We start from the raw sequence: 10653 nt of genomic DNA, 5'->3' as shown, positions 1-10653 counted from the left end.
GTCACCCTCCATTACAGCATATAAGCTTGCACTTTGCCTCATCACAACTACACGTCTTTCCAATATGTATTAAATCAATAAACCAAATAAATCTCCAGTACAAAACTTCCTTGGTTTTCAGTAAAACAGAAGTGTTTAGGATTAACGATACTTCTTGTCTACTAAGGTCCTTGCGCCGGCCTTGTAATGTCTTGCTACAGCCGGGTTCGATTATTTGTCGACATCTGAATGTTTATCACTTCTTGAAATTTACCTACTATTTTATATATTTCCTGCATATACAATAGACAAATAACTTATTTTGAATCAGTTGAAATAAGAGATTTTACTTAGAAAATGCTCAAAATATTAACAGTTTATGGTGACATTAAGATAGGCTAAAAAGCAGTTTCAGGTTCTGTTTGCCCTCCAAGTCTTCTCAAGAAACTCTTCCAGTTCATCCTCCCTGAAAGATTTTGATACTTGGTACTCAGGATTCATAATAATTGCTTCCATTTGCTGATTTTCTTCAATTCTTTTTGATGATAAAAGAACTTAGTAAAGTAAACTACAAGCCTGAAATTAAAATGAAAAAGTATTGGACTAGCTACAGGTATGAAAGCCCAAAAATTTGGAAGTCGGAGCAAAATTTGTATCCCCCCCCCTGGCTAATATTGATTCTATTTTTGACCCTGACAAGGTTAAGAATAACAAACCAAAAACTAGACACAGGATCAAATATGAAATCAGAACCTAGAAAATGCAATACATCCATGGTAGAAAATAAAACTTGCTAAATAATAAAAACATGATGAAGTTGACAAAAAGTTACATTATGTCAAATTTACATTATTCCAAACGTAAAACAAAATCTGATAAAGAAAAAAAAATTGAGGAGTTTGATTAAATAAACTAATAAAGAATTGAAAACTCTAGAAATTAAAAAGATAGGATACGAAACCGTCAGAAAAACACAATACATCTACGATACAGGTAAAGTAAATAAGAAGCTTAAAATAAAATCGAATTGAATACAAAATAATATTAGCCCTTAAAAAAAAAAAAATCTAATGAAATATCGAATAATTTGGCTGATTCAATTTCAAGGCTGAAATGAATAGTTGAATAAATAAAAAAATGAGAGGACAAAAGAAATGCAAACAAAAGCAAAAATACAAGATTCTCCTGGTTAAAAATAAAATTAATTTTTACTATACTTTATCTTTTTACTTTTGCTATATACAGTTCATTTTTTACTAACTCACACGGAAAGGCAAAGATGCTCATATCATTAGGAATGTAGACATCTTCTTCGAGAATCATCCAGACCTGCTCAAAAATACATATATATTTTTTTCAATTTGATATGTTCTCAATATATTTTCCATAAAAAAAAAAGACATTTGAAGCAAGATAAAAAGTTATGGATAAGGCTGAATCTAAAGTTGGATCGAATGATAGCATAGTTGTCGTCTCGCGCTGAAACATTCAAGCCGCAGGACACCATAAATAAAATATATAGCAAATTGCTCTACACAATGTAAAGGGATATAGCTTAAATAGCATCTCAGTAGTTGAAATTTATCAATTAGTCTCCACGATCAGGCTAATAACATGTCACCCAAATATGCAGTTTTTTTTTACCGAATACACGAAGTTTTTACTGAAATTACTACTAAAAATACTAAAGTTTTCAATAAAAGACTGATAATATGGGAAAACTAGAAGGACCTTCTTGACACTTTTGATACTAAAATTCTCGTTCTATTGGATTTTCGTTAGATTTTAATATTAGCGTTTTTTTAAGTTAACAACATCTAGAAAAAATAAGTTGTGGCCTACATTCATTGTTGTAACAATGCTTGGCAGAATAGTCCAAAGTTTAAAAATTAGATCAAAGAGTATGGGAAACATACAAGAGCTAAAACTGTCACTAACTTGGAAAAGAAAGATCACGAACGCCATCTGGCGTTTGGAAACTTCATTTGACCCAAAACTCCTGCATATTTGTCTTTCCAGGTACTTTAAGAGTCATATGCAGCAAAAAAAAAGCATTATTCTATACCCATTATGCCTACCACCTATAAGTCAACTAGCCTTCTTAACTTGCCAAGATGTTTCTAAGTTAACCCAAATCTGCTTTTTGCAGACTGGATTTTTGGTTTAAAATATATTCTTGAAAATGAGACATTCCAGTTAAGAAATTAAACTCCATTGCTTATCAATCGCATCAAATATTCAATGATCGTTAAAAATTTCCTCTTTTTTAATGAGGTTATCGGACCCTACACTGTAAGTAGCCCTGTAATCCTCGCCTATCCATATCAAATCACCGAAAATCTAACTCATAAATTCCCCAATCCAGGACCTCTCATTCCAGAGCCACTTTGGATTTTCCATTCGGAGCCTTCTTGCACTGGTTTCTTTAGCGACCATCTCCCAGCATGTATGCTTACATAGATTCATTCTTGTAGACATGAGAAAATACTGAGAAGACATAGCCATAAGAGGCTTCTTTTATTTTTCTCTCATTAATAAATAACAAATTTAGAAATTAATAATTTTAAATTCAATGATTAATTGAAATTAAAAAGAATGTGAAACCATACGCTACACTCCAATGTTTTTGCTATCCTCAAGCCACCAAGCAGGCGCATAAAGTATATTCAAAATAGATGGCACTGATGGTTCATTTTCGGTTGTCAAAATACTCTTAACAGCTAATTAACAATAAATAGTTTTTGATTTTTCAGTTTACCTTTCTCTAACGTCGGATAAGAGCCACCCCTTATGTGAGCTAATTTATTTTCAATTTAAATTCTAATAGCTTCTGATGGGAAAATTATTTCACAATTTCTCACAGGTTTGATGGGATTGCTCAGGATGAAGTAAACCAAACTACGAGTTCTTGCCACTTTGCGCCACTAGTGCGACAGTTATTGCCACTCAAAATATAATCTAAGTGGCAACGGCAATGACGCTAATCTTATCCCATGAAAAAACAAGTAAAGCATGTTAAATGTAATAGCAGATATTACGTAAAAAGTGCTTTGGATAATATATTGGAATTGAGCTTCGAACCTCAGGAGTTTTCGTAACTGAATCTTTGAATATTATTCAACTCTCAGGGGGAGGTTTTCACACTCGAAAAACACCACATTACGCACAACAAATTTACCAAAAAAAACATCACACAACAAATTTAACGAAGAAACAAAACTTTCAACATACAACATACTAGCCAGACATCTACATAATGAGATGAAGAAGATGGTGATACCTTGGTCATATGCCAGATCATGGACTTCTTAAATTGCTCTTCCACCAGCAGCTAGAAGGCAACCGTCATCGAGGAAGACCACAGAACACGCTCCGTAAAACGTACAAACATGAAAAAAGAACCCTTCAGACGAGTCTCATCCCAGTGTGGAAGGATATCTACGCAGTGGCCCGCTTGAGGGTGGACTGGAGGTTACTCACTGACGCTCTGTGTACCTCTGGAGGCACTAAGGTTTAAGATAAGGTATGTCCAATAGACTTCATATGTGATAGTCAATATACTTCATACGTCAGAGCTAGTTTACCTTTTTTCTTTTGATCCCGAAAATTATATTATGTCTTCTAATATTTTCTTGTACTCCTTCCTCTTTCAGTGAAACCCCGATGCTGCTGATGATATCTATTTTGGAAAAATGTCAAGGAAAAGATGTCATCTATATCGAACAGAGGCCAAATATTTTATCTGTTTGGAAAGATGTCAAAAGAACCCTGATGACACTTATTTTTGAAAGTACTACAACAGAGAAATGATCTGTACTCTTTACGTGAGGGACCGAAATTTAATTTCAATAAGAAACTTACCTTTGGTAGGCAATCAACCTTTCTCGTCTTTCACTTTCTTCATCTTTGTCATCACTTGTTGGTGAATCAATGAGCCAACCACCAGAAAACTCAATAGCTTCCTCTCGCAAAAGTCTTATGATTCTCTGAAAAAATACTATACATGAAAGCCAAATGAGAAAAAAGCACATGGAAAAAAGAACAGAAGAAAAAGAAAGACGGAGCAGAAAACCACGAAAAGAAGAAAGCTTTATGGTTTAAACAAAAGTAGAAAAATAGAAATTAAACAAGAAAAAAAGAAAGAAGAGTTTGTGATAAAACTGCACATTAGAAGTTGAGATTAATGCTCAGGGTTTAATCCTAATGAGCTGGCTCAGTTCTTTAGCCCTGGTAGATACCAGCTGACGTCTCCCCTCTGGTCGTTTCATTCATGACGGTTAGCAGTTTAGATATTCGAGGCTTCCACTAGAGCATCAAAAATTTCAGATTTCCTTTGTTCGGTTTATGCTCTGGCTTCTAGCCCATACACGCTTGTTTTGATGACGTTATATTTCTTTCTTTTTTTATGCTAGTATTTTTGGGATTCTTACAGTCTATTTCCCTCTCCCTAGGTTTGTTTTCGTTTTGATATCACATTGATATCTTTTTAGTAGGCCTAATTCCATTACAATTTCTTCTCCGTTGGATACAAAGCGTACCGAATAAACTTAAAGAAAAAACTGTTCCATTTTGTACCTATTCACTCCTATTTATTCAAACAAAGGTTCCAGTCCTGGTGTTGATGGTTATATGGTTTGAAACGAGGGTCAATGGCGTGACTCTTTAGGCTCAGCCGGACTCAACCCAGTTATAAATGGGCAGATGGAAACACCGCGTCACCTGAAAGCGCCTTTGCCGAATCAGTTTTCCCAAAAAAACCGAGAAAACGAGTTTGAAAATTTTGACATTTGTACCTCAGAATCGACTATAGCTAGAGCTTGAACTTTTGTTTCAAATTAAGAAGAAAAACCCCTTATATCATTGTGCTTATTTTTATTGGCCTAAGGTAAGCCGTTTTAGAGATAAAACGGAATGAATATCAGCTTTGGCAGAGCCCCCAGGAAGTTTTGGAATATAGGTAAAAAATGGCAAAATCAGAATTAGCTCAGCATGAATTAGAAATGTGACTTTCGGCTCAACGTATTTCATCAGATAGAAAAATTTTAATCAACCAGTTCGTGGTAAAGAACTGTAAGTAAGGAGCGACCCGGCTCAATAGTGACCAAGACTCTTAAAAACGGAATTAAGATACCAACAGACAGATTAAAAGAATCAGATTTTTCTGGTGATTTTCAATATATAAGTTTTATCAAGTTTAATTCTACTCATCAAAAGTTACGAGCCTGAGAAAATTTGCCTTAGTTTCGAAAAAAGGTTGAAACATCCCCTAAAAGTCCTAGAATCTTAATAAAAACCACACCATCAGATTCAGAACATCAGAGGACCAGCCTGCAGAGGTTTCACTATCAGCCAAAATGTGGATTTTGAATTTTTTGCCAGAAGAAAGATCACGGATACGTGTTTATTTGTTTTGTTTTTTTATTATCCCAGGGGAGATTCTATCAACCCAGTGTTCCTAGAATGTTTTGAAAGGGCTCATTCAAACGGATATTAAAAGTTCAATTGCCCTTTTTAAATAACCGAAAAATTAGAGGGCAACAAGGCACCCTCCAATGCTCATTTTTTCCTTAAGTCACTGGACCGAGATTTTGAGATAGCCATTTTGTTCAGCATAGTCAAAAAATCTAGTAACTATGCCTTTGACGATGACTTAATCCCCCATAGTCACCAGCGGAAGGGCTGTAGGTTATGAGCTTTGCCCAATGTTTAAATATGGCATTGATTATTGGGAAGCATACAGACGTTTTCAGAGGGGATTTTTTATGGCAGGGACGGGGGGGGGGGGGGTAGGTGCTGTGAGGGTCACGTGGGAGGAAATCTTTCCATGGAGGAAGTTTTTATGGGGAAAGAGAATTTTCCATGAAGGGGGTGCCGGATTTCCCAGCATTATCTAAAGAGCAGTCGGAAACTGAATAAAAAACATTAAAACTTTAAACTTTACAACATTAATACTTTAAAAGAAGAAAAAATATTATGCATATGAGGGGGTGTGCCCCCTCCTCAATACCTGCTCTTTACGCTAAAGTTTTTTATATTACTTTTGAAAGAGCTATTTGTTCTAATTAAACGGCCTTTGTAATTCGAGGGTCATTCTCAAAGAATTGGAACAAAATTCGAACTTTTATTCAATTTATATAAACTTTATTCTCATTTCGAACCATTTATTTTATTTAAATTAAGTTTTTTTTATATTTATTTTCGAAAATTAATTGGAAGTTTTACTGTAAAACATGACAAAAGGTCAAAGAGAAGTCTCACTTAGTAACAAGCTCCTTGAATTTCAGGTTTATACCTTCGGAGGTAGTGGCTACTTAGGGAAGATTTTTTTTTTCCTGAAGTGCTGCGTACCTAAGCTTTGTTACAAATTGTAATAATTTTTTACATATGCAACATCTACTGCTGGCAGAAAACGGTAAAGCGATTCTACGTCTTTTATATTTTCTTTTGAGAAATCCACTGATGTGCTAGAAGGGAAGCAGCAGCTTTTAGAACAGAACAGAATTTTATTTCAAAATTTCTATCACAGCATGATTGCTGAATTAGAATTTTACGCCGCAAATAGCAGTAGTATACACAATATATCATATCATTTACAAATCCTATAGGAAGAATTTGACCTTCACGTCAAACATAATTCTTTGTACAAATACACACACAAAAAAAGTGAGCACTTAGTTAAAAAGTCAAAAATAAAAAATACATAGTAACAATAAAATCCATGACTAGTATTCCTGATTATTATACAACTCAACAAAACTCTTGCAATATCTTTCATGTTTAGCGGAGATGGGAGTGAGTTTATGGACTTTTAGGGATTTTATACGGGACGGTCAGTTGCGGACGGGAAGGTAGGGTTCGGGGATGAACGCAACGCAATCGGAACATAATTGCACAGCATTCGGTGCAGGAATATTGGGCAATGACCTCCTTAGGCTAGTGCAGTCAGCGCTACAGAAGGAATATTGTCTGCGAACAAAGTTTTATAAAACATCCTTTTGCATAGTCCTTGCTTATGCACAACAACATAACAATTCCTTATTGTTGCTTAAACTATAGTAACTTCAACTTTGAAAGTGGCACTAAGCTAAAATCGATGTCCTGAAACGTGGAGTGGCCAGGTTCAGAAAGCTTCATTGTTATACTCCAGACGTGCGAATACTACTTCATGATGTCTTGCATCATGTTGCTCATTATTTGATTAAGATTCTTAGGCACACATGAATCTGACCATGTACCAAACTTTATGACCATGTAACCACGTTTCGTTCAGCAAATCAGTAGCTATCGCCAAAACAGAATATGCTGCATGTGATTCGGAAAAATCACTTTAAAGAAATAAAAAAAAAATGCAGTTTGGCAAAGGAGAACCGTAAAATGAAGACAGTTAGAGACGACCAAGCAATGTCATTTAGACTATTCGAAATATTGTTTTTTCTCTTACACAAGATACCGTTTGTAACTCAGTTTTGACAAAAACGTTATTTCAGAGAAGCCACTTTCAGGCGACGCTGTCAGCATGCGAAAGCTATTTTTTTCTACGAAAAAGTTTAAAATATATTTTCATAGCCTAACACTAGACAGGTTCCCCTACCCAGAACTATTGGGCAAAGCATAAAATATATTTTCATAGCCTAACAGTGGACAGGTTCCCCTACCCAGAACTATTGGGTACTATAAAGTATAGTACTAATGCCCGTTATATTTTTAGAATGTTTTAACTTCTCAGTCCCTCCATGTCACTTATAATTAAATTTCTCATAAAACAAGTCAAAAGCACAGGCAATGTCCTTTGTTAGGGGCACCTAAACCATTTAAAAGAGGGAGAGTATCAACACAAAGACTTTTTTTTAGCCCTTATATAAACATGGACAAAATAAACAAAGCTAAAAAAGATAAACTTATTTAATCGCTCATCCAGAGTTCACTTAAACAGAAATCTAAAGTTCTACTTCCCTGTTTAAGAGTCAAAAGGGATTTTAGGGACAAGCCCCACACCCAAGCTCATTAATTCCCAAGACATATCCAATAAAAATTTGAGATAGGCAGTTTGTTCAGCATAGCCGAAAGACCCAATAACTATTTATTTTATGCACTTACCTCTTGTTTGTCGATTTAATGTCCTAATTGGGATACCGTTATTTTATGTCCTTCATTGTGTATTTCTATGTCTGACCTATGTTACTATTTCTTACTTTATATATTGGTATTCATTTTCTTTTTACTCAAAACACAACTTCGTTTCTTTTGAACTTTGTCAACAACTTCTCGATAAATTAGAGTCTATATCTTTACTTTTGGAATATTACTCTTTGGTCATTACAATATTTTAAAAAGCTCTTTCTAAACACACATCAGTAATTACTGAAAGTCGACTCTCTCATTTTTCTTATGTAAGCCTTTGGTCATTAAAATATTTTAAAAAGCTCTTTCTAAACGCACATCAGTAATTGCAAAAAGTTAACTTTCCCATTTTTGTAATACAAGTCTTTGGTTATTACAATATTTTAAAATGCTCTTTCTAAACGCAAATCAAAAATTGCTAAAAGTCGACTCCCCAATTTTTGCAATGGAAGTCTTTGGTCATAACAATATTTTAAAAAGATCTTTCTAAACACACATCAGTAATTTCTGAAAGTCGACTCTCCTATTTTTGTATGTAAGTCTTTGATCATTTATTTTAAAATGCTCTTGCTAAACTCACATCAGTAATTGCTGAAAGTCGACTTTCCCATTTCTTCAAGTCCTTTTTGTACAAATGCTCTTTCTTTTCGAATGTCAATTGTTCAGAATAATGGTGATTCCCATCGGCCTTTCAAGAGTTTTTGGCTTCGTTGGAGGGCAAGGCTTTGAGTTCAATACTATAAGCCAGTTTTCGAAAGCTTCCTGGCATTGCTGAAAAAATTAAATAATTGGACTTCTTCTGAAAAAATAAATCAAGCAAAAAAAAAAACGATAGTAAAAAATTACAGGAGAAGAATATAGGACAAAGAAGCTAAACGAAGATAACAAAATATAGAAAAAGTAAACAGGACAAAAGTTCAACAAAGAACGACGAAGAAGAGAAGCTAAAGAGTAACACGATAGTTATGCTAATGCATAGTTTGATCATTTTAGAGGGTGTGTTCCATGGAACATATCTGGTTGTTACTGAATTTAGATAAGAACGTAATTAAAGTAAAAGTGTTTACTGGGGTAAAGCTGGAAAAGAAGTAGACATTAGCATTCGATTAGAAGACGACAGATAGTGAGAATTGCGTATAAATATAAGCTGTCCACGAGCCAAGTTCCAGGGACCGAGTGATGTTAGGTACTTAACATCAAAACTAAAGGAAGAATTGCCAATGCATGATGATTAACTTAAATCAGAAGTATCTGATTGCTTTAAGTACCCTACGAATCGAATCAGCAGTGGCTCCCCACACAAAATTCTTACAACAAAACCATAAGATATTTTGGACAAGATGTGACTGATAGTGATAGATTGTTGAAAATACTAACAAGAAATCTAGGCAGACAAAAAAAAATATAATTTCTGAAGATACAAACGACCCCATCCATTTAAAATCTCATTAGTACCCCTGTATGAATATAAGACAATTAAAAAACCCAAAACTATTTGACCCCATGGACTTTTCACAATAAGTCCATCTGTTAATCTGTGCTGCAACACTGAAAATGTTGATCTTTCAGTATTAGGGTCAGTCCAGAACAAATAGATTCTCAAGTCATGAATTTAACCCTTCAATAACGGGGAGCTCCTACGTGAGGTGATACTTTCACTATTATCCGGAGAGCCATTATATCCATAGAAACTGCCCATCCTGGCTAATTAAAGTTATACCATACCAAATACGACCGCACACAAATGTGCTCTCTAATAGTATTTTCTTCTTTAGAGGGTAAAACTCCTTGTTCTTCATTATCATCAACACTCATTGCTTCAATTCATTCTTGCTTAACCAAATCCTCAATATTGTCAGGCAACTGAAAAGTGAAAATAATAAAAAACGGAATTAGTAATTTTAACCAGAGAAAAATAAACCTCATGCAGGGCGGGGAATTTATATTCTTTTTTTTCGGAACAGGGATTTTTTAAATTTTGAACAAAAAAACAATAATAACCATTTGAAACCAGATCAAAAATTACAAGAAAACTCTTTTAAAGAAGAAGAAGTTCCTCTGGTAATTGAAAAATTAAGTTATCAGCAAACAGATTACATTTGAAAATATGTTTTTTTTCAAAATTATATGATCCTACAGAAAAGGCGTTTGTTGCCTCTTTAGTAAGTTGAGGTCTAGTTTAATACTCAACCATTGGTACTGCTCCTTTCCAATCCCAATCTAACCCAAGCCTTCCTCTTTAGAACATCCCAAGAAGTTCCAATTTCCCTGAAATTTTTCTTTAGGATATCCACCATTTCCATTTGGGGACGACCTGCTTTTCGTATAGCCCTAGATGGTTATCCGAAAAGTACGATCTTTGGCAATTTTTTACCCTTCATCTGCAAAAAGTCACCTATCCATCTTAGTCTTTCTATCATTATACCCCTTGAAAGCGGGATTGACCCACATTTTTCAAACAGCTTATTGGTTGAAATACAGTCAGTCAGACGAGTACCAAAAACCATCCATAGACAATTTTCCTTGGAACACATTCATCTTCTTCCCCCATCC

General features: G+C 34.6%; 1 long non-coding RNA gene across 1 annotated transcript; it reads right to left on the bottom strand.

Annotated features, from left to right (window-relative positions):
- Window positions 1-371: 371 nt before the first annotated feature.
- On the bottom strand, window positions 372-9946 carry LOC136042319 (uncharacterized). Its single transcript, XR_010621255.1, has 4 exons — window positions 9826-9946; window positions 8681-8871; window positions 3841-3965; window positions 372-555 (listed from the first exon to the last, which is right to left on the bottom strand). It is a non-coding gene; the product is annotated as an uncharacterized LOC136042319 (long non-coding RNA).
- Window positions 9947-10653: the final 707 nt, after the last annotated feature.

The sequence above is a fragment of the Artemia franciscana genome, unplaced genomic scaffold, assembly GCF_032884065.1.
Source record: "Artemia franciscana unplaced genomic scaffold, ASM3288406v1 Scaffold_1091, whole genome shotgun sequence".
Classification (NCBI taxonomy): domain Eukaryota; kingdom Metazoa; phylum Arthropoda; class Branchiopoda; order Anostraca; family Artemiidae; genus Artemia; species Artemia franciscana.
This window is presented reverse-complemented; position numbering and strand designations above follow the sequence as displayed.